The sequence below is a fragment of the Canis lupus genome, chromosome 2, assembly GCF_003254725.2.
Source record: "Canis lupus dingo isolate Sandy chromosome 2, ASM325472v2, whole genome shotgun sequence".
In the NCBI taxonomy this organism is placed as follows: domain Eukaryota; kingdom Metazoa; phylum Chordata; class Mammalia; order Carnivora; family Canidae; genus Canis; species Canis lupus.
The window spans coordinates 43240185-43264089 of record NC_064244.1 but is presented as its reverse complement, the minus strand read 5'-3'; positions in this window follow the sequence as shown (position 1 = coordinate 43264089).

The window sequence follows — 23905 nt, the reverse complement described above, 5'->3', positions numbered from 1 at the left end:
AGAGGGTTCCCTTTTCTCCGCATCCTCTCCAACATTTGTTGTTTCCTGCCTTGTTAATTTGCCCCATTCTCACTGGTGTGAGGTGGTATCTCATTGTGGTTTTGATTTGTATTTCCCTGATGGCAAGTGATGCAGAGCATTTTCTCATGTGCATGTTGGCTATGTCTATGTCTTCCTCTGTGAGATTTCTCTTCATGTCTTTTGCCCATTTCATGATTGGATTGTTTGTTTCTTTGGTGTTGAGTTTAATAAGTTCTTTATAGATCTTGGAAACTAGCCCTTTATCTGATATGTCATTTGCAAACAAACACATAGATCAATGGAACAGAATAGAGAACCCAGACGTGGACCCTGAACTTTATGCTCAACTAATATTCGATAAAGGAGGAAAGACTATCCATTGGAAGAAAGACAGTCTCTTCAATAAATGGTGCTGGGAAAATTGGACATCCACATGCAGAAGAATGAAACCAGACCACCCTCTTTCACCATACACAAAGATAAACTCAAAATGGATGAAAGATCTAAATGTGAGACAAGATTTCATCAAAATCCTAGAGGAGAACACAGGCAACACCCTTTTTGAACTCAGCCACAGTAACTTCTTACAAGATACATCCAGGAAGGCTAAAGAAACAAAAGCAAAAATGAACTATTGGGACTTCATCAAGATTAGAAGCTTTTGCACAGCAAAGGATACAGTCAACAAAACTAAAAGACAACCTACAGAATGGGAATTACATTTAGACCCATAAGTTCCCTTGTCCAGAGCTGAGGAGACAGGCTCAACCCCCAGCAACTTGTCTTGCAACAGTGTGAGGTAGATACTGGGAAAACACTCAGGTTCAACAGAAGGGGAGGGGGGCAGGTAATTCTTCTGGATAGGCAACCCACAGTGTCCACACCAACTCCATTTAAATATAAATAAAAAGGAGCTTACAGGAAGAAAGCTTAAAAACACAAAAGGAGGAATAATACCTCCCCAGCCAATTATTCAGTCCTCAGCCGGCTTCCCTCAGCTTTCTATCAGCCCCACAACTGGTTTGGCTCAGGGAAAACCATCCAATTTTAAGTGGCCAAAGCAATAGCTCATTATGAAAGTTAGAGTATTATAAAAACAAAGATTCTATTTCAAAGCTGAATGTCAATAACTTTCAAAATCTCTGTTGTTCAGTACTGTCTGGACCTCTGTTGCCTCTGCTTACTTGCATAAATGGGGAAGAATCAAATAATCCTTACTCAGCTTCTTGTCCCATTTCCAGCAGACATATTTAGCCATCTTTATGTTCCTCCTCGGTCTGCCTTCCCATAGTCTTCATGCTTTTCAGACCACAGTAACAAGAGTATGTTCTCTTGTGACTATTTTCCAAGCCTTATTTGATATAGATAGGCTACAATCTAGGAGGAAAGAGTACACTTGTAGGATCAGGATTTTCTTTGTAACTGAGCAGGGGACAAAAGATGTCCTTTAGTTACTGTTGTGTTTATCACAAAACAGCTTGGGTTTTAAAACCCTCAGCATTAAATATTCTAATTCCCCCACATGACTCCTTCTGTAGCAGCCCAAAGGTCAAGATATACAGAAAGAATTGGAACACCACAAAGTTGTCTCTTCATTGAGCACAATGAAATACAATGAGAGTATACAGTCAGGGCTAGTAATTAAATGAAACAAATCATGCTGACATGGCTCCAATCAACCAGTGGAATTTTGAAGTTAGAAGAGACCTTCAAGACAAGCTAGCTCTCTGTGGTAGACAAAGTAATATTCCCCCACCCCCAGATGTCCATGTCCTAATACTCAGAATCTGTGACTGTAAACTTACACAGCAAAATGAATTTACATGTTATTAAATCAACAAATTTGAGGTGGAGATTGTCCTGGATTATCTGGGTGGGCCCAAAGCAATCAGATAGGTCCTCAAAAGTAAGAGAAGAAGGAGAGGAGAGTCAGAAATGGGATGTATTACAGGAAGCAGAGATCAGAGGGATACAGTAACTGCCTGGAGGGGTCCTCCAGCAAAGCAATGCATCCTACAGAGGGTAGAGAAGATAAGGAAACTGATTTGCCCCTAGAGACTCCAGAGGGAATGCAGCTCTGCCAACACAAAGACTTTAGATTTTTGACCTCCATAACTATAAGGGAATAAATGTGTTTTGTTTTAAGCCACTATGCTTGTGGTGATTTGTTACAGCAGCAAGAGGACACTTTTATATCCTATTACCTCATTTTATAATGTATGTGAGGTTCCCTGCTCCCACACTGAGATTCTTGCACTTTCTTCATGTATTTCCGTCTATTACCATACTTATTACTGTAGAGTAATAATAATTTGCTAACTGTCTCTAGCTAGACTCTGAACATCTCTGGAGTAGAGACTGTCTTTTCCTTTTTTCATCTCCAACATACCTTACACAGGTTTTCTGATCCAAAAAAATCATTTTATGAATATTCATTAGCTGGAAGGGAGCCAGGAAATTTTTTTTAAAAATACAAAATTGTGGTTCCATCTAAAAATCCCCTAGATGGATCTTAAATCACAGGAAACCAATGACAGCCCTCCAACTCCATGGTTAAATGTTACCCTCATGCCAGAACTGGCAATGCTGGACACATTTGAGAAAAATCAAAAGCAGGATTTCTTTCTAATAAGGGTATAGGGCGCAAATACAGAGATAACTTTGGCCTTTGCATTTCAGAAAAGTCAAAAGCAGGATTTCTTTCTAATAAGGGTATAGGGCGCAAATACAGAGATAACTTTGGCCTTTGCATTTCAGATAACTTTGGCCTCATGCCAGAACTGGCAATGCTGGACACATTTGAGAAAAATCAAAAGCAGGATTTCTTTCTAATAAGGGTATAGGGCGCAAATACAGAGATAACTTTGGCCTTTGCATTTCAGGATGATGTGGTCCATATATCTGAGCAGGGCTTGTAGGTAACACTCTTTATGGCCTTAACAGAGCATCCTTAGGAAATCATGTGGATCCTCTCTGCTGGATCCTCCCACAGCAGACAAAAAAATTACCACTCAGTGATGCAAACTCCATTCTCTGTAACTCTAGGGTTGAGCTCTCTCCGGCCCTCATTCTCAGGGCACTATAGTGTCAGTGTGGTGTCCCGTGGGCCAGAGCTGAGCCAGCAGGATGCAGATCAAGAGCATTGGAAAGCCTCCCAGACTAGACTCTAAAGGATGCTGAGGGTCACAACCTCAGAAGAAGCTACATTCTGTTGTCAAGTCTGAAAGTCCAGTTCATGGTGAGAATTTTCAAAGAAGGGGTCAGAAGGCAAGAGGCCCTAGAATGGAGGACTGATTGAAGTAAGATCAGAAAGGACTAAAAAGGCCAAAGGCATTTCCCATGAGTGGGGCTTCAGAGGCCAAAGGCTCATTTAGATTGGACCTGGTTTGGGGGTAATGAGTGGATGGCCACTTATAAAGGCTAGGGATGCATCCATCTGAGGAAGGAAGGACTTGGGAGTCAGGAAGAAGGCCTCTAAATCTGTGTCTTAAACTATTGGGACAAAATGCTTCAGGAGTAACAGAAGTGTTATAGGGAAGGCTATAATGAACTCTAGTTTTTTCTGCAGAAATAGATAATGTTCTCCAAGTTGGGGTGGCTTTCTGGCTTCTCATTTTCATCTGGGAATAACAGATTTCCCCTTGAACATAGGGTGGGCTTAGCAATCACAACTTCTCCTCCTTGGTCCACAGGGCTTTGTACTAGGGGTGGGTGTGTGATCCCAGCCAGACCAGAAGTCCTTCCTCAAGGATTTTTCAGTTGTTGGGAGAGGACAATTTCTGTCTTCCTTGAAAGTGGCTATAAAGATGTGATCCAGGCTGCCATCGCCATACTCTCCTACTCTCCCCCACAAGAAGAAGCTAAGAGAATGGAGACAAGGCTCAGAGAGAAGTATAAATGAAAAGGAGACTCCTGGCAGGCTTGAACTCTCAGAGGTCCCGGGGGTCACCCTCATTTGTTTAGCTCTTCTTTGAATTTCACCAACTACACCAATAACTCTCCCTGTGCCTTAAGCTGCTTAAAATCAGTTGCCTGTCATTGTGAACAAAAAGTCTGCCAGGGGCATTGGATGTATATACAGCTAAGCAACAAAAAAGCAACGCAAAGCTGATATAGGCTCCTGCTTCACCTCATACTTCACCCCATACACCATAGTCTCTGAATAGGAGGAGCGCTCCCCTCCTGCACACATCACTTCACTTCTATTGGCATTGGGCCTCACCCTCCTGGGTTAGCCTCTTGGCCATGATGTGCTAGTGCTGCCAAAACCACATCTTGGGTATCCCCAAGGCTGCAGAAGGCAGAGGAGAGCAGCCCACTGCAGGAGACAGAGAGGGCGAAAAATTCTTAAGCTATAAATACTCCCTTTAAGGAACATTAAAGACTGACTGAGCCTGACAAAAGTTTCTCCTCTTCTCAGTTTCACCAGCTTTGGTTGTTATTATTCCAGAATACTGTGTGGCAGATAATATATACAGGCCAAACATTCATGAGGACATTCAAAGAAAGAGGGAGAAAGGAGAATTTCTGGAATAATACCCTTTTATTTGGTCAACCAATGAATCGCCTATTTTGGCTGGAGCACGGTCATTAAAGTTTCCAGCTTCTGAGTCTGCTTTCATTCTTTCCAGCGTCCTCCCACTCAAGCCCAAGGGGTGTCCAGCCCTGGAAATGAGCCCCACCCCCACGTGCCTGAGCCTTATAATGTGTTGACCAAAGAAAGAAATTAATCTAAAAATGTTTCCTGAGGAACCATCATCGCAAGGTACTGCAGTCAACTCTGAAGGTTTCATGGGATGTGTTAGGTACAGTTCCTGAACTTAAGGAGCCAAAAATAACAATGACAGTAATGATAGCAGCTAACATGGACTGAGACCTTATCATGTGCTGAGTCCTATGTGGAGGATCTAATCTAAACACCAAAGGAAACCAGAAGAACACTGCAATTACCATTATCCTTATTTGGGAACTGAAGGAATAGAGATGCCAAGAAAAACTGTCTTGCCCAAGGTCACGTAACAAAGTCAAGTGACTGGAACTCAAACTCAGGTCTGAATTCTAAATCTCTGCTCTTAACCTCTTGGCTTAAGAGATAAAAACTCTGTTTACAAGGGGCACTTTATGATATAGAGATAGAGAGGGGTGGGGAGAAAGATACACATGCACAAATGTGGGGAGATGTTAATAGAGAATTTGAGCGAAGGGGTACAAGGGTTCTTTCTACTACACTCACAACTTGTCCTAAGCTTGAAATTATTTCAAAATAAACTATTGAATAAAAAAGAATGCCTATCTTGAAGCATTCCGTGAGTGAATATCAGTTGTCTTTTTTTTTTCACCTATGTCCATTCCTAGAAGGAAATGGTTGTCCTAATTATTTCTTTGTTACTGAGCATTAAGATTTTTCATTTTTTGTCTTTTTTTTTTGGCTTTTTTTTTTTTTTTTTTTTTTGCCTTTTGTATTTTTACTTTTAATTATCTGTGACTTTTTCCACTTTTTCTAATGGGAGGTGTAATGGATATGGCAGTAGCCCATCCAAACCTCCTCTTCGGGGCTGGAGCGCTCCTCTCCCAGCTTCTGGGAATATTGGCTGTTGGTGGCTCACAGCTGCATCCCTCCCTGGGCATTCCCTCCCTGGGCGCAAGAAGCTGGCTCAACCACAGTTAATCCCTCTTCCAGGGGCAGCACATAACTGCGACCGACTGATGTGGTAATATGAAGGCTTGCCCCTCAGCTTGAATCAGGGACAACTCTGAAAGACCATCCCAATTCCTAGTAAAATTGAGAAATTTTGCCCGCCAGCATCTCCCTCTGCCTACTCCTGTCATCCCCACTTCTCTAGAAAGCACCCCAACAAGCCTTCGTACACAGCTCTCCCCCTCAGAGCCTGTTTTCCTGGGGACCAAGACAGGCAAAGAATTTTTTTTCCTTAATGATGTACAATGATAAGAGCTATGTTTATTGCCTATGAAACTTGAAAGTCTCAACAAATTTAAGAGAATACAAAATATTTGCTATTAATCCACTCACTATTATCACTAATATCTTTTCCGTTGCTCACTTCTCACTCACACTCATAGAGAACCTACCAAGTGCTTTTCAGAGGTATATGTGTATGTTCCACTCGATCCTCATGATCTTAACCCACGAAAGGCATGAGCTCTGGAACCCAGAACCTGCCTGTGTTCAGACCCAGATGCACCGCTTACCAAATTACCTAACCTCTCTCAGCTTCTGTTGTCTCCGGTACCAAATGGGGCTGAGCTTAGTTCCTACCTCATACTGCTGGTGATTAAATTAGTACATTAATGTAAAGATGATTCATACTATATAGAAAACACTTAGATGATGATGATTTTTCCAACCATCCAATGACATAGCCTATTTGACTGCCCCCAGCCATTGCAAGTACCCAGTGCCACACTGTTACATGTATTTTAGCTTACAAATACAACATAACAGATTACAAAAAAGCTGTCAGGAGTGCAGAAGGTTACAGCTTTTGTTCATATCAAGTTTCACAGTTCTACAGCAGTATATAATAATCTCATTAAAATCCCATTCCAACCAAAATTCTGTATTCACATGAACAACTGCAAACAATTAAGGGCATAGTCACAACATACTAAGTTTTCCATGTATAAGCTTGAATTATATATAAACATGCTTGACATTATGTTTCAAGGCACTTACGACCCTATACTTTAAATCCATTTTATTGTACTTAGGCTAATCACAGGCCCTGAATATGTGGGGACATATTGACACTTTGAGTGCTTCTGTGTTTCTTCTAGAAAGGAGTCTTGACTATGGTGACAGTAACTAAACAATTCTGTGAAGTTGTAGGCTGTGAATAAGTCTTCTGTTACCAAACAGAGGGACTGAGGGAACAAACAGTATAAACAAAGTATTATTTAAAATTTGTATATTGATTTTTTGCTACTGATGTCTCTTCCAGTATTCCAAAAATCATTTGTACAGTGTAGGCTCTGGGCATTCCTTTATACTTGAAACCCATGGGAGATAAGAAAGGTAAATGATCTTATCAACTTATTGATCTCCCTAAATTCTAGCATTACACATTTTCTCTTTATGGGTTTGGTAAGAATGGTGTTTCCCAGACTTATTTACTAGGAAATATGCATGCATTTGGAATGCTTCATGGCCTAAAGAGGTTCACTCACAGACTTATGTGTACATCTGAGCTAGATTTGGTCTTGAAAATGCTGATTTATTTCACTACACCAACAGCCAAAGTGAGGCACTTATAATGCTCATTTAAGTGTTCATTCATTCATTAAAAGGAAGGTAACTAAATACCATCCTCACTATGCAAGTTACTTATAACATCTTATGAAAATTACTTAAGCTCTCTGTGCACTATTTTCCTAAGTTATAATATATAGGTAATACTAAGTACCTAGCTCAGGGAGTTCTTGTGAGGAGCAAATGACTTAATAAGTATAAAGCTCTCAGATAGTGCCTATAAGGTAAAAAGCCCTGCATAAGCATTAGCCATTCTAACTTTATTGTTACTATTATCATCACCATAATCATCATTGCTATTAAGCCTTATTTCATGTACCTTATATATTGAATGTGATATTTTATTTACTTCATTATAGTATGCTTCATTGTTTTCTTCTGATTCACACTGGTTTTTCTTCCCAACTTTATACACGTTTGTGAGGTCTATTAGATTTACTTTTTGCCCTGTTCACAATGTAACACTTACTGTGAGATTTCCAAAGCCAAATAAAGCCTCATAATTCATTTTGTAACAGAGCAAAGAAAATATTTAATTCTATTTCATTCTTAATTGGGGACATTTGTTCTATTCCTAATTGAAGAATTGCAAGACCCCAAAGCTGGAGAGTTCGAAATAGAGAATTCATTTTACATCTTCCAAATTGCCCTGTAGGGCAAGCTCATGGCAAAATTCTGGGGAAAATGAAACCAAATTTAAGGATAATTACCAGGGCTAATCATAGGCTATTACATTTGAAAGACACTTGTTTTCTGTATTCAAAATGCTTAGTTTTTAGGTCTTTCAATTTATTCCATGCAAAGGGAAACAAACAAATGAATACAGATGATACAAAAGTCAATATTGGTCCCCTCAGTGGAAAATAATGATTTAAACTTAATACTGAAAAAGATGGAATTGGCACCTCAAGCAGATAGTCGTAATTGACTAGTAAAACATACTCTAGTAAAGAGTGGAACAAGAGGTGCGTATGAGGCACCATGACAATTAGAAGCCATTTGTAACATGCCACCCTGTCCCCTTGACACCAGTTGTGGGCTCAGACAGCCCCAGAAGTGGTGATTTGCTTTGCGGAAGTTGAAGGAGATCAAAGAGCAGGGTTCTGGTGGCTATGACATTAGACATCTCCAGCCTTGCTCCTGTCTGTTGCAATATGGGGATAAATTGTACCAGGTCCAGCATGAGATACTTGTTATTTCCTTGAGCTCATCAGGCTAATCTTCTCATCTCTAGATCTTTAACTTAATCACATCTACAAATGTGTGGCCATGTACAGGAACACATTCGTAGGCTTTGACATCTTTTGGGAGTGCATGGGAGGGAGGTGGGAAGTACATTTTTGCACTCACCACAGAAGCTGGTCCCTGCTCAATAGAATATGCCTCAGCATTGCTGGCTTCCCATAGCCAGAGACCCAAAGTCTTCCCTTTCTGGACTCTAGTCAGCCTGTTCCCATACTCTCCCCTTTCCACCAATTATTTCCAATTCCTTTGTCCCTTTTATCCAAAACTCTTCAGTCTCCCCGTGATGCTCCTTTTCCCCCAGAGCTTTCAACATGACCTGGTTCTTCCTCCTCTGTCCATGCCCCAATCCCTCCCATGAGGTCACTCATGGTATCTACCCCTACTTCTATCTCAGGAATATAGTACCTAGTACGGTGCTATGTTTCTGCTCTCCCTACTGTGGCCTAAGACCTGCCCCTATCTGGGGCTAGGATATACTATTTAAGAAACTTTTGCTTGGAGGGGAAAGAAGAAAGAAGGTTTATGAAAGAGAATTACAGATGGAATGGGCATAAGTGGAAAGAACATAGGGAAACCATTCCCAAGGTCTTTACTTTTGGAATCTTTGTGCCTTGATGAAAAGAAAAGGTCACCATCAGCACTTATTTAGAAAGCTTACAATGCATTAAAGAAAATAAAATTTAAAATGAATATTTGTTTTTAGCTGTGAAAACACACTATTAAATATATGTTCTATATCTTTCTGTGAAGAGCCAATCTTCCATGAATGTATTAGATCAGCTTGGTGGTAAATTTTATTGGGTTGCAACACTAACCATAGTATGAGTAAAGAGTAATGAGAATGATTTCACAAACCCACATAGGAATGTAATTCCATGCTTTATTCCACTGTCCCCATTTTGTCTGTGCAGGGCTCACATAGTAGGTCCACAGAGCCATACGGTGAGAAGTAATATTGCCAAATAATATCACAGAGTGTCCACAAAAGGCCAAGGCTCCATGAAAGCATCCTAGGCCATTGTGGTTTCCTTTGGATGGTCCTACTCTCCATCTGACACATGTGCATGGAGGGTAATCAATAGAGATACCCAGACACATTCTGTTCTTAGTGGGGCAGTGCAGACTTATTTTTCCTTCCTCTGTGTCAGTGAATTATAAAACATCTGTGCCCTAGAGTCCTAACTTCTCTTATCTCACAACAGAATTGCAGGCCTTTGTGTTGAAAAGCTTAAACTCCTAGAGGTTTTAGAGAGGGGGGTAAAAGACAAGCAAAAAAGTCAATATTGTGAGTAAAGAGAGAAGGGCTCTGGATTTCCCATGTACAATAAAGAGAACCAAGGCTGTGGGGGCAGCTTTGGAGAGAAGGGCACTCGTATACCAGTATTGACACAGAGACAGTCAGTCATTCACCAGTGAAGCTGTGGGAATAACACAGAAGGTTCCTGTGGCCCCACCTGAATCAGTGGGAGGGCAGCTGTGAGGAGTGTATGAGAGCCCACCAGGTACCCCACAGATGATGGAGGGACAGTCAACCACAATATTCAGAACACATTGAAGAGGGAACAAAATGATCACCAAATAAACCCAGGCCCTACTCCATGATCTGGGGGGTGGGAAGGGGAGGATTGTGAATCCTCTGCCAGCCACTCCACAGATAAGCCTAGGGGAAAATAAGAACTCCAAAACCATGCCTAAAAGTAGGCATGACAATATTTTGACAAATGTGATCATGGAGCCACATCTATTTTAACTTCAAAACAAAAGAGAAGCAATATAGCATAGCACATCTTGCACTTAGGAGTAAATTCATGTTTTTTACCCTAATACATATAGGAAAGAAATTTTAAAATTTTGCACGTGTCCCATACACAGACATATCATTTTTTAGTTTGTTTCTTTATTGGGGAAAAATTTCTAAGACAGAGCTCCTTGAGTAAAATATTGAATACAGACTGGGATTTATGAGAGAAAAAATAACATATTAAAAAATAAAGAAAGACAGATATACTTCTATTTATCTATTTTCTATTAGAAAAGAGTCTGCCTTTGAAATCAAGTTTACCAGAGGAATTCGAAAAAATTAACTCAAACTTCACAGTCCATCAAATCCCATATTTTAAAAACCAGCCCACTAAGAATTCCAAACAAGATGTGTCAAAAAAGAGAACATTTGATTGATTCATTCTGTTCTTTCTCCCTAGTTTGTAGATTTCATAAATCTTTTTGCCCAATAGTTAAAAACGTTTAAAGTCCTTTCCAGTGATTTATCTTTATCTTTTATAGATGACAGCTCCACTCTGCTTTCATACTTTTAAAAAAAGAAACTCAAGACATCTCAGATGTTTCTCTTTAATGTAATAAGAATTTCTGGGTCTTGTTCTATCCCTTGATTTTATTTTCTTAATGGGATTATAAAAATAAAAATTTACAAATTTACTAATAACAGTGAACTGTTACTCAAAATAATTTATGATTTCCCATGAACTTGAATTCATCTCAGGTTTATCAAGATAACTGATTTTTAAAGTCCTATAATAAATAGTGTAAATATAGTCGTCTCTTTTAAAGGGAAAATTCCCAGAAAATACAGGAGACTATTTCAATTTAAATGTCTCCACAACTTTAAAAATGAGGCATTTCCAAAATCTTCGTAAGCCAGCTACTTGCACTGTCATCCACAGAAAAAGCCATGGCCCTGGGTGGAAGTGGGGAGAAAAGTAGGGGAGAGAGAGAGGAAGTGTGTAAATACATGCACAATGCCAATATCTTACTTTAAGCAGACTGAATATTTTAAAAATTAGATTTTAGAAACTGCTAATGAGGCACTAAGTTTCCTTATAAAATTATTCTTTCCCATAGGATTTCTTAGAGGAACAAAATACTCCATCCCATATCTAATTAGAGAAAAGCACTGTGTTAGGACAAAAGAGTGAATGCTTACTGAAATTGAATACATCATAGATTTGTCTCCTAAAGAGAGGGCCTGGTCTCTAGTCCACGAGAAAATCTTCACACACCTTTTCAGGAATAGCTCTAATGTATACAGCATGTCAATCCTGCATAAACAAACCACAAAATGTATATACCATCTATATATTAATAACGATATTAGTAAAATATACTACTCTTTACAGAGAGCTTTTATGCTCACTTTTTAAAATCCTTACAACAAATCCATCAGGTAGAAAGTATTATTAAAATCCTTACTATAAATGAGGAAATAAAGGTCAGAGGATCGAGAGCAGGGTGCCCATTTTCTTTCTGCCTTTGATGTAGATGTTGTTCAAGATGTAAACACTACTGGAAAACTGGTCCTTTCACAGCGAGGGTTCACTAGCAGCATGCTCTAGTCCAGATCTGAAGAGCTTGGCCAGGGGGGACACCCACTGTGTGTTGGGTCTGGCTGGAGTCAGCCAACCTCCTGGGGGCCACCACTGCTGGGTGATGCCTGCTGTGCTGGCCTGGCGACCCAGCTGGGGTATGGTCCTCATGGTGAGGCTTCTAGAGTGGTCTTTGGTTGTGTCTTTACTGCTTTCGTTCTGACCGCCCTGCCTCAGCGAAGCATCACTCCCATGTCCACCCACATGGATTCACCATCTATCAGCTCAGGGACACACCTCACTTCCTCTCTTCTCTGCGTGTCTCCTGATCAAACATGACACTGAAACCCAGGGCACTTTTGGAGAGGCCTTCACTGCGGGTGATGCCATGATCAGATACCAGTTAGAGCATGTAACCCAGGGCTTCTGAGGCACTTCGATCCTTCACAATTCCTAGTTCCACCATCCCTCACCATCTCTCCCACCATACACACATTCATTTTGCTTCCACTGGAGACACGGAATGTCCTACTCAGCTATCCATTCTGAGTCAGTAAATTTATAGCTCTGAAATTCACATGAATTAAAAAAAACAAACAAACATGTAACAAACACTTACATGGTACTTACTATATACCGGATGCTGTTGTAAGTGCTTTACAAATAATAGCTCATTTAATCCTAACAACTCAGGTCTCCATTTCACAGATAGGAAAACTGAGGCAGGGAGGTACCTTGCCCAAGATCACTTGCTAGGAAACTAGAGGCCAACTTTCCAACTGGGGGATTCTAGTTCCTGCCCCACCTCTCAACCACTACACTCTACAACTGGGCAGGGCACACAAGAGGTGCTTTTAAGAAAGGATGTATGGAAATGAATGATAGTGTAGCATGGACTGAAGAACACACACCCTCAAGCTGAGGAAACAGAAGAGTGATCTCAATAGACTGATAAAGTAGCAGCAGATTCTCTGCTCACAAATCAAACATTACTTGGGAACTTCAGGCTTCTCAATTTTGTCACCATCCTCCCCATTCCCACTCCACACCAAAAAGAACCAATGTGGAAACCTCTCATGAGCTACTCTCCTTCCAGATCACAAGGGAGGGATTATTGATAATATTTTCTCCCTCCTAATTCTCAAGATACAGAGATTATGCGGTCTCATAAAGAGAGGCATTGCTTCTATAACTTACAAATAATTGTTTTGTAAGCTATAGCCCACAGACACTTCCCTTGAGCTGGCAAAGAGGGGCAAAAATCGTAGTTTCATATCTCAAATATCTATAACACTAGTGTTTAGAGGGATGGTGTTGGTTTGTTTTATTTGGGGGGGACTCATTTGTCTTTTCCTTTTTTCTTAATTTTACATTCAAATCACATGGTTGTACATTGAAAAAATTGTTAGATCCACATCCATCTGTAGGTCTTTTGTGTGGCAGTACTACACACATCTCACTATTTTCCTTAGATTCTGGTTTATTTTACGATGACTTAGAGAAAGTGGTAATGTTATAGCTCCGAATTTATGTTATAATACTGTTTTCTTTTCTCCGGCCTGAAAAGGACTAGTTGTTCCCCATTCTGTGCTGCATCAGCTCAACTTCTTCACTGAGTTATTATTGACCTGTATTTAACTATCTGGGTGGGCTTCTGGTAATAATTAAACGGCCACCTCCATTAAAACCCAGGGCGAGCAAACAGTGAAGGCAGCAACAGCAGGGCTTGTAGTAACATTTCACCATCATAAAGAAGGCTTAAAGGGCACTTGTGTGTTCTTTTCTGTTTTTCGGGCCATAAAACTATAAACATCTGATGATAAAGCATCCATTTAAATACCCTGAATAATTTATTGGGCTCTTGCTTACAGCAGGGTTCTATTGTTTTTTTGACACTCCATTTCTACAATTAGGCAGTGGTTTTGGAGACACATTAAAGACTCCTTCAAATAACACTTTAATCCAAATCCCATAAGGAACAGATTTGGGATGCTTAACTCTGAACTTCAGCATCAGAAAGAAAAAAAGAGAGCAAGAAGAGGAGGAGAAGAGAAAGAGAATATTATAGAGACAGTTTGGGTCATCAAAAAAAAAAAAAAGGTCTGGAATCTAAAAACAAATATTAATTTCACCTCCCCAAGTACTTCACTGAGATCCAATAATAAATGAAAACATCCTTTGGCTGCTGTCTCCTAATTCCAAAACCCAGAGATTAGATGCATGAGTTTAAACTAGGTTGGGTTGCATTATTTAAAAAGACATTAACAACAGTGGTATAATCACATATTAAAAGCCTGATTCGGGCATTTGAGGGCTGATCTGATCAAACCATAGTTAGGGACCCAGGCTTCCACTCTTCATCCTTAGCTTTGCCAACTCATGGTTTAGGATGATTCCTTGACCTCCAGCTACCATGTCCACATTCCAAATAACAAGGAAAAGGAATAGAGAAGGAACATGCTCCCTTCCTTAAAGAATACTTTGGAAGTCTCAACACACCTTCCATATCACATTTCATTGTCTAAACTAAGTCACATGGCCACACACCTTTGTCACAAGGAAGCAAGCAAAGGTAAACTTTTACCAACTAGCAAGTGCACAGTGTTTACAAATAAGACAAAAGGCCCAAAGCAGAGTTAGTTATGCTAGGCCTCACACCACCAAACCAGGACTTAATTATAGTTTCAGCAATGCCAGAAATGATACCTTAAACTAGTCAGTCAGGACTCTCCTGATCAGCACTAGTTAAGCAAGCTTTCTGATAGACCCCAGCCATTCCCTAAAGGAAAGGAACCTTGCAATAACCAATCCACTTTTTTACAACTTCCTCTTTCCCACTCCCTTCTGCCTATAAATGTTTTCATTTTATACAGCTTCTCAGAGTTTGGGGGGGGGGGGTTGTTTTGTTTTTTGTTTTTTAGAAAATAAAGTAACCCTAAGTGTACCGTTCATGCAGCAAATATTTACTGAGTGCACGTGTGCTCATGATATGTTTGGTGTCCATTCTGCCTTTTTTTTTGTTCTTTATTTAATTTCAATGTAGTTACATATTGTATTATTAGCTTCAGGAGTAGAATTTGGTGATTCATCGGTTGCATGTAACATCAGTTCACAATGACGTGGATAGACCTAGAGGGTATTATGCTAAGTAAGATAAGTCAGTCAGGGAAAGACAAATACCATATGATTTTACTCACATGTAGAATTTAAGAAACAAAACAGATGAACATGAGGGAAAGGAAGGAAAAAAAAATTAGATGAAAATAGAGAGGATGGCAAACTATAAAAAACCCTGAACTCTAGGAAAATCAGAGGTCCTTTTTATCTACTACATTGGATCCTGCCTGATTCAAATTGATTTTTACCCAAATAAACTAAATATATATATATATATATATGCCTCAGTTCACCTTTTAACACCAGCTCAGCAGGAAGCAAAGAATGGAGTTAGGGAGGCAATTGTCAGTCTCTGCCCATGGGAATGAAGGTTTCCCTTCTGGCATCCTGAAATGTGCCAGTGAAATGGTAATACTCTTTTTCTAAACATGGCATTTAGACAACACTGACCAGCACTAAGCTATTCTCTCTCTTCATCCTAACCCTCGTTGACCTGTACCACCATTGATATTGCCCACCAGCACCATCTCCAAATCTGATGCTGTCTTTCAGATTTTCAGCAAATTGTCTTATTCAAGTTGTCTACCTTGTTTAGAGGTATGAAATTAAAAGATGCTTTCTCAGAGAGCTAAAAATAGAGCTACCCTACGACCCAGGAATTACACTACTGGGGATTTACCCCAAAGATACAGATGCAGTGAAAAACTGAGACACTTGCACCCCAATGTTTATAGCAGCAATGTCCACAACAGCCAAACTGTGGAAGGAGCCTCAGTGTCCATCGAAAGATGAATGGATAAAGAAGATGTGGTCTATGTATACAATGGAATATTCCTCAGCCATTAGAAACGACAAATACCCACCATTTGCTTCAGCGTGGATGGAACTGGAGGGTATTATGCTGAGTGAAGTAAGTCAATTGGAGAATGACAAACACATGATTTCACTCATACAGGGAATATAAAAATAGTGAAAGGGATTATAGGGGAAACAAGAGAAAACGAGTGGGAAAAATCAGAGGGGGTGACAAAACATGAGAGACTCCTAACTCTAGGAAATGAACAAAGACCAGTGGAAGGGGAGGTGGGCAGGGGGACAGGGTGACTGGGTGACGGGTACTGAAGGGGGCACTTGATGGGATGAGCACTGGGTATTATAGTATATGTTGGAAAATCAAACTCCAATAAAAGAAAATATAAAAATAAAAATAAAAAAAATAAAAGATGCTTTCTACGAAAAGCCTACTAAAACTACAAATGTAATCGTAAATACCAGAAGTAACTAGTAGTACCAACCAGCAAGAGACAGAATTCACTTCTAAGGCTGTTAGAGTGAAGATCCAAGAAGGAATGGAGAGGTATGATGGTGGGGGCAAGAGGCCAGAGAAGGCTGCTGCTGACACACATGATTCACCTCAGACAGTTGCATCAACTGTCTCACTTCATTCTCACAAGAGCCCTATAAGACAAGTAAATTTGTTTTTGCTGTATTACAAATAAGGAAATGGAGGCCCAAAAAGGTTTTGAGACTTGTTTGAGATCACACAAATCGTAAATGGCAGAGATAAAAGGAAAAGAGACTCAGAGTCACAAAAATTATTGACCAGTAAAATGGCCCAGAGGAAAGAACTCTTGCATGGAGACAGGCCCCTCTATGAGGAGCAGCCCCCTGCTGAAGAGACACTGCTAACCCAGGGTAGCCTAGCAGAAGGGGAACCAGGAATCACACCTTGAACTCCCTCTCAACACTTCTGCTGTTCCCCTGCAGATGCCCCTGTTGGCTGAAGCAAAAGAAGTTCAAGGGCAAGGGATTCTCAATATAATCTACATGGGTCAGCCCCCCAGAGCAGGAAGCATGGTTGAAAGGGGAGGGCAAACAAGATTCCAGCACAGAAGGTGAGCCGTCACTGACTGACTCACAGGACCACAAATAGACAAATAATATAACCATGCTCATTTAACCACCAAAATCTCCCTTCCCGTTGCCCTACTCACACCTATACATGCAGATCAGGATGCAGGATGTGATTCGCCGCCCTCTTAATGCCAGCAGGTAATGCATTAGAGCTTTGGCCCACAGTATCTAAAGATTTCCAAAACCTAAGCTAGACTACATAAGAGAGAGGAAACTATTTCATTTTTAAATTACGTTGGGGGCACAACTTAAATAATTTTTTCCATAGTGTGAAGAACTGAAGAACTTTCATGAATTTCTCTTATTTTCATACCTCACCCTCTGTTCTCATCCCCTATCCCAGGCACTGGAGGCTAGGCCACCTGCATAAGAGATGGTGGCTGAGGGACACAATGGGGTGAAGTACAATGGCCACACTCTGAACCCCATGGCCCAGTGAGGTGCACCACCTACTCTGGGCTGGGTTCAAGGAACACACAGACTTCAGCTAGCATATTTGATTGCAATTAAAGAGGCACCTTTGTTTTCCAAAGGGAAAACAAAACAAAACTTTCTCCTACTATATAATTCACCTATTTAACCAACTCATCCTCTACTTAGGTCTCTTAATTTTTATCTTAAGGGAAAGAAAATAACAGCAGCAACGTTCTTCAATTCACTGTTTCCCAACTTGAAGACACGTCTCTACCAAGATCTTTCACTTTGGTGAGCAGGTATGTATTCCATCCTCTAAAAGTCATCTGTTTTCCCTTTTTCTTCTCTTTTGCACACTATGCTTTGCCCTTATACTGCCCACCTGAAATGCCTACTTTTCTGTTCTTTTCTGGCTCAACATTTACTTTCCACCTACTCACTTTTTCAAGAAACCCTGCTTAGACTAACCCATTCCCCAAAGGAGTTTTGGTTTACTTTAAATTTCCATAGCAACTATCATCAGCAAAATACTGTGGAGCCTCAGTATCTATTAAGTATTACCTAAATTTTCCTTAGACTGTTTAAGAGATTTGGTACAGAAATTTTGTATGGAAATCAGCCTCTTTTTTTTGAGGATATACTCTTTTATTGTATGAACTATCATTTTTAATCACTTCCCCATTGGTAGACACTTAGATTCATCCCTTCATTGTTTCACCATTGTGAACAAAATTGTATTGATCATAGTGATAAATATATCTGTGTGCACCTTTGGGAGTATTCTGTAGACAGATGCTGAAGATTGGATTTAATTGGTCAAGGGTTTTCTTATAGATACTACCAAATTCCTTTTTTAAAATGAAAGACAGTCTCTTCAATAAATGGTGCTGGGAAAATTGGACATCCACATGCAGAAGAATGAAACTAGACCACTCTCTTTCACCATACACAAAGATAAACTCAAAATGGATGAAAGATCTAAATGGGAGACAAGATTCCATCAAAATCCTAGAGGAGAACACAGGCAACACCCTTTTTGAACTCGGCCACAGTAACTTCTTGCAAGATACATCCACAAAGGCAAAAGAAACAAAAGCAAAAATGAACTATTGGGACTTCATCAAGATAAGAAGCTTTTGCACAGCAAAGGATACAGTCAACAAAACTAAAAGACAACCTACAGAATGGGAGAAGATATTTGCAAATGACGTATCAGATAAAGGGCTAGTTTCCAAGATCTATAAAGAACTTATTAAACTCAACACCAAAGAAACCAACAATCCAATCATGAAATGGGCAAAAGACATGAACAGAAATCTCACAGAGGAAGACATAGACATGGCCAACATGCACATGAGAAAATGCTCTGCATCACTTGCCATCAGGGAAATACAAATCAAAACCACAATGAGATACCACCTCACACCAGTGAGAATGGGGAAAATTAACAAGGCAGGAAACCACAAATGTTGGAGAGGATGCGGAGAAAAGGGAACCCTCTTCCACTGTTGGTGGGAATGTGAACTGGTGCAGCCACTCTGGAAAACTGTGTGGAGGTTCCTCAAAGAGTTAAAAATAGACCTGCCCTACGACCCAGCAATTGCACTGTTGGGGATTTACCCCAAAGATACAGATGCAGTGAAACGCCGGGACACCTGCACCCCGATGTTTATAGCAGCAATGGCCACAATAGCCAAACTGTGGAAGGAGCCTCGGTGTCCATCGAAAGATGAGTGGATAAAGAAGATGTGGTTTATGTATACAATGGAATATTACTCAGCCATTAGAAACGACAAATACCCACCATTTGCTTCAATGTGGATGGAACTGGAGGGTATTATGCTGAGTGAAGTAAGTCAATTGGAGAAGGACAAACATCATATGTTCTCATTCATTTGGGGAATATAAATAATAGTGAAAGGGAATATAAGGGAAGGGAGAAGAAATGTGTGGGAAATATCAGAAAGGGAGACAGAACATAAAGACTCCTAACTCTGGGAAACGAACTAGGGGTGGTAGAAGGGGAGGAGGGCGGGGGGTGGGAATGAATGGGTGACGGGCACTGGGGGTTATTCTGTATGTTGGTAAATTGAACACCAATAAAAAATAAATTTAAAAAAAATGTAGTAGCCATTTATACCCAAACTAGTGTATACTGTTCTCACACCTCTCCACAACCTGTCCTGGGAAAATGGAAACTACTAATAATTAAAATGTTTTCCTAGCCTCATAGGCAAAAATGGTGTCTGAATATATTCATTTGTATTTTTATGATTAACAGTAAAATGGAGTAGTTTTCTGATGTTTATAGACCATTTATATTTCTTCTTCTCCATTCCCACTTAGCCTTTTCCCATTTTCTTCTTAGAATATCTTTTTCTCATTGACTCACATACATTCTGTATATTGTATATATTTAAGCCCTCATTTCAAGCATATGTCTGTCATATATTTTCAATATTTTCTCCTAGTCTCATGCTTGCCACTAATTAATTGGTTTCTTTGTGTATCTGAATTTTGAGGTTTTGTGTGGTAAAGAATGTGAAACTCTTTAAATCTCATATTTACAAAAATAAGAAAATTTATAAAAGCATAAAATTTCTCTCTCTCTCTCTCTCTCTCTCTCTCTCTCTGTCTCTCTTTCCCACCTGCCACCCCCCATCCACATAGTTCTGAAATTTGTATTCATTACTCTACTATTTCAATCTGGAAACTCTCCTTCAGCTTTGGAAACATTCTTGGTTATTTAATAATGCCCTCCCCTATATTTTCTCCATTTTCACTTTCTGAAACATCTGGAACTCTTGAATTTGTCCTTTAAGTTTATTTTCTTTTCTCTCTAATATATCTTTTGGTATGTTTGCTGTACAGTTTCTGGGAGATTGTCTAAATTTCATCTTCCAAATCTTCTACAGAGTTTTAAATTTGTTTCCATATTTTTAATTTCCAAACCACCATATTTTTGTATTTTAAATGTCTTATTTTTATAGCTTTCTATGTTTTATACCATCAGTGGAATGAGTACCTTACCTCTTCAAGGATATTAATGAGACTAAGTTTATTCCTTTTTTTTTTTTTTGAGTTTCCATCTTCCTACATAGTTTCTTTTTCTCCCCCAATTGTTTTTTTCTATTTCTTTTTCTCTTAGTCTCTGGTTTCACATCATAGATTCCCCTTAAATATCTCATGATCCTGCCATCTATTCACAGTTAAACACAAGGAGCTACAAAGCTGGATATATGTTCTGTGCATAGGGCTTCACTGTCAGGGAGATCTGCCTATGCCACCCTGTCAAGGAAGCCCCAATGTTAGTCTCTTTAAGGTCCTTTCTAGGGCTGGTAGGTGCCAATGTAGGAAGGCCTAATTCTATCCAGACACTAAAACATTGGGAAAGAAGATTGATGGTCTTAACAGTCAGGAAGTAAACTTTTCATTTAACCCCTTATTTTCAATGTGGTACCCCACCCTCAACTGTACCTAGTGCCCCCTAGTCCAGACTCTCTGTTTATATACTTTAGAAAACAAACTTTCAGGGGTACCTGGGTGGCTCAGTCAGTTAAGTTTCTGACTTCAGCTGAGGTCATGATTTCATGGTCCTGGGCTCAAGCCTCACATCAGCTCCCTGCTCAGTGTAGAGCCTGCTTCCCCCTCTCCCTCTGCCCCTTTCCCTGCTTATGTGCTCTCTCTCTCTCTTTCTCTCAAATAAATTTTTTAAATCTTAAAAAAAAAAAAAGAAACTTCTAGTCACTGCCTGTAGTGGATAGGGGCAGGCCTCAACTGCATGGAATAGGTTAGGCATCTACTACCTATAAAAAAGTTTCGACCTACTGTACTGAACTTATCCTTACCTCCATCTTCCACTTCTAGGGTGCTTGGCACTGCCAGTTCCTGAAACTAGGGATTCCATGATGTGTCTCAGGTTTATTCTCCACTTTCCTTACTGCTTATTTAAAAATCATCTCCTCTAATACAAGAAATAATAAGCATCAGTGAGGATTTGGAGAAAAATCCTATACTGTTAGTGGGAATGCAAACTGGTGCACCCATTCTGGTAAACAGTATGGAAGTTAATCAAAAAGTTAAAAATAGAACCACCTTACAATACAGTAATTGCCCTACTGGGTATTTACCCCAAAAATTCAAAAACACTAATTCAAAGGGATACATGTACCCCTATGTTTATAACAGCATTACACGCGCACACACACACACACACACACACACACACACTATGGAATATTACTCAGCTGCAGAAAAGAATGAAATCTTGCCCTTTTACAATGGCATGGATGGAGCTAGAGACTATTAAACTAAATGAAATAAGTCAGAGAAAGACAAATACCATATAATTTCACTCATACATGGAATTTAAGAAACAAAACAAGCAAGGGAAAAAAATAAGAGAGAGAGAAATCAAGAAGATTATTAAGAGAACAAACTGATGGTTTACAAGAAGAGATATAGGTTGGAAGATGGGTGAAATAGGTGATAGGGATTAAGGGGTGTACTTGTCATGATGATCACCAGGAATGATGCAAATTTTGAATCACTATACTGTACACCTGAAACTAATGTAACACTGTATGTTAACTACACTAGAGTTTAAAAAATAAAAGAAAAATATTTCATGGACAAAAAAAAAAAAAATCAGCTCCTCTGTTTTGCTTGATCAGCGACCCCTCATCCCTCTGCTTACCAGATCTGAAAATGTTGTCTCCTCTCCAGATCTATTTTTCCTTGTGGTATCATAGCTTTAAGAAATATTTTCCTATAATCCCTCTGGGTTTTCAAAATGAAATGGAGGATAATAAATATGTGTGATTCACCAACTTTAACTGGAAGCTTGTTAGTATCAGATTTTAACGTACATATTTAAACACATTTCCCTATCACTCTCCAGTGTTAATGAGTATGTACATCCCATTTTCACACACATGCCCACATGCATATACAAAGAAAATTAAAATAAAAATATGTTAACTCACTTGCTAATTTCTTCTGTACTTTGTCTCCTGAGTTAAAACCATCAGAATCAAATTCAAGATGTATTATTCTTCCATCATGTTGCTTACAATATAGTGGGATAAATGAGCAATAAGCAAGCAAGCACATAACCAAATGTCCTTGCTTTAGGTAACTATGTTTGCTCTATAAAATAAAGCAAAGTAAAGAACAGAAGTGGGCTGATATTTTAATGTGGCCAGGGAAGTTCTTTCTAGAGAAGTAATGCCTGTGCCGAAACCTACACAATGTAACAGAGCAAGCTGTGCATACTAATAGTGGTAATCAACATTCATTCCCTCTCCCATATTACAGAGGCTGGAAATCTACATTTCTCAGACTCCCTTGCCATCAGATTCTGGATATAGTTAGTATTACCCAATGTGAAGAACTCATGTGAGAGCTGGAATGTGCAAGGGAATAAAACAGGTTTGTGCCACCAGGGTTCACAGGTCTTACTATGTAGACCATCACCCAGAAGAAGCTGGTGCTTTAGAATGATGGAATGGTCTGTTGAAAACTCAAATTAGAGTACCATTTGAGAAACAGCACCTCACCAGTCTGTTGTAGTATGTGATCCCCAAAAATATCCAACAAATGGCATCGTTTCTACCCTACTCATCCTAAGTCCAGAAGCCAAGGATAGAAGTAAAAGTGGCTTCTCTCATTAATGCCACTTATGAACCAGTCAAGAAATGTTCAGAACTTTCCTTAGGTCTTTGTGGTCCATTAAAGGTATTGGCTCCCATGGGAAAAAGAGTCCCACCAGAGCACATGACAAGTGTTCCATTGAATGGGCAGTTGCAGCTGGCCTCCTGTCATGTAAGGCCTCTCATACCACTGAACCAACCATTAAAGAAAGGGATTACTCTTCTCCTGGAACGATTCTTCATAATTATCAAAAGAAATTAGGGTTGTTACTGAACAATGGGATTAAAAAAAATGATGGCTGGAACCCAGGGACTTCTCTGGAACACTTTCTATTGTATCTATGCCTTGTAATAAAAAGTTTAAAATATAAATAGAATACCTAATGATTCAGACCCTAATGAAATCCAACATAATTAAGACCACTGAGAGCTCAGACTTTTTAGGAGACAGTCTAGTTATCTCATCAGGTAAAAAAATATATATATATCCCAAATAACTGAGTTTCTGGATGAGGGCAAATATAACATGAATGAAGATCAACTATTAACTCCAACTATAGCCTCACGACCAGTTGAAATAATGACTGCAGTAACTATATATATTTTCTTCTTTGTGGTTAAAGTTTATATATTTATATAGCTTGATCAATTTTTCCCTCTCCTTTCTCTAAGTATTTTATAGAATTTTTTTATTATATTTGCCTTCTACTGTAAAATGAGCTCCATTTTCAAAAGGAATGTCAGGTGGAATATGATAAATTGAGAATGTGATTCTGAAATAGACAAGGAAGTCCCAAAAAAAGGAATTCATAAAGAAGACACAAAGACCACTCAGGGAAGTACAAGAGTACAAGAAAACCAGGAGCATAGTGCTTTAGAAACCAAGAACAGACATAAGAAGAAGGGAAGGGTCTCCTCTGTACAATGCTTCTGAGAAACTTCTGTAAGCTCAAAAT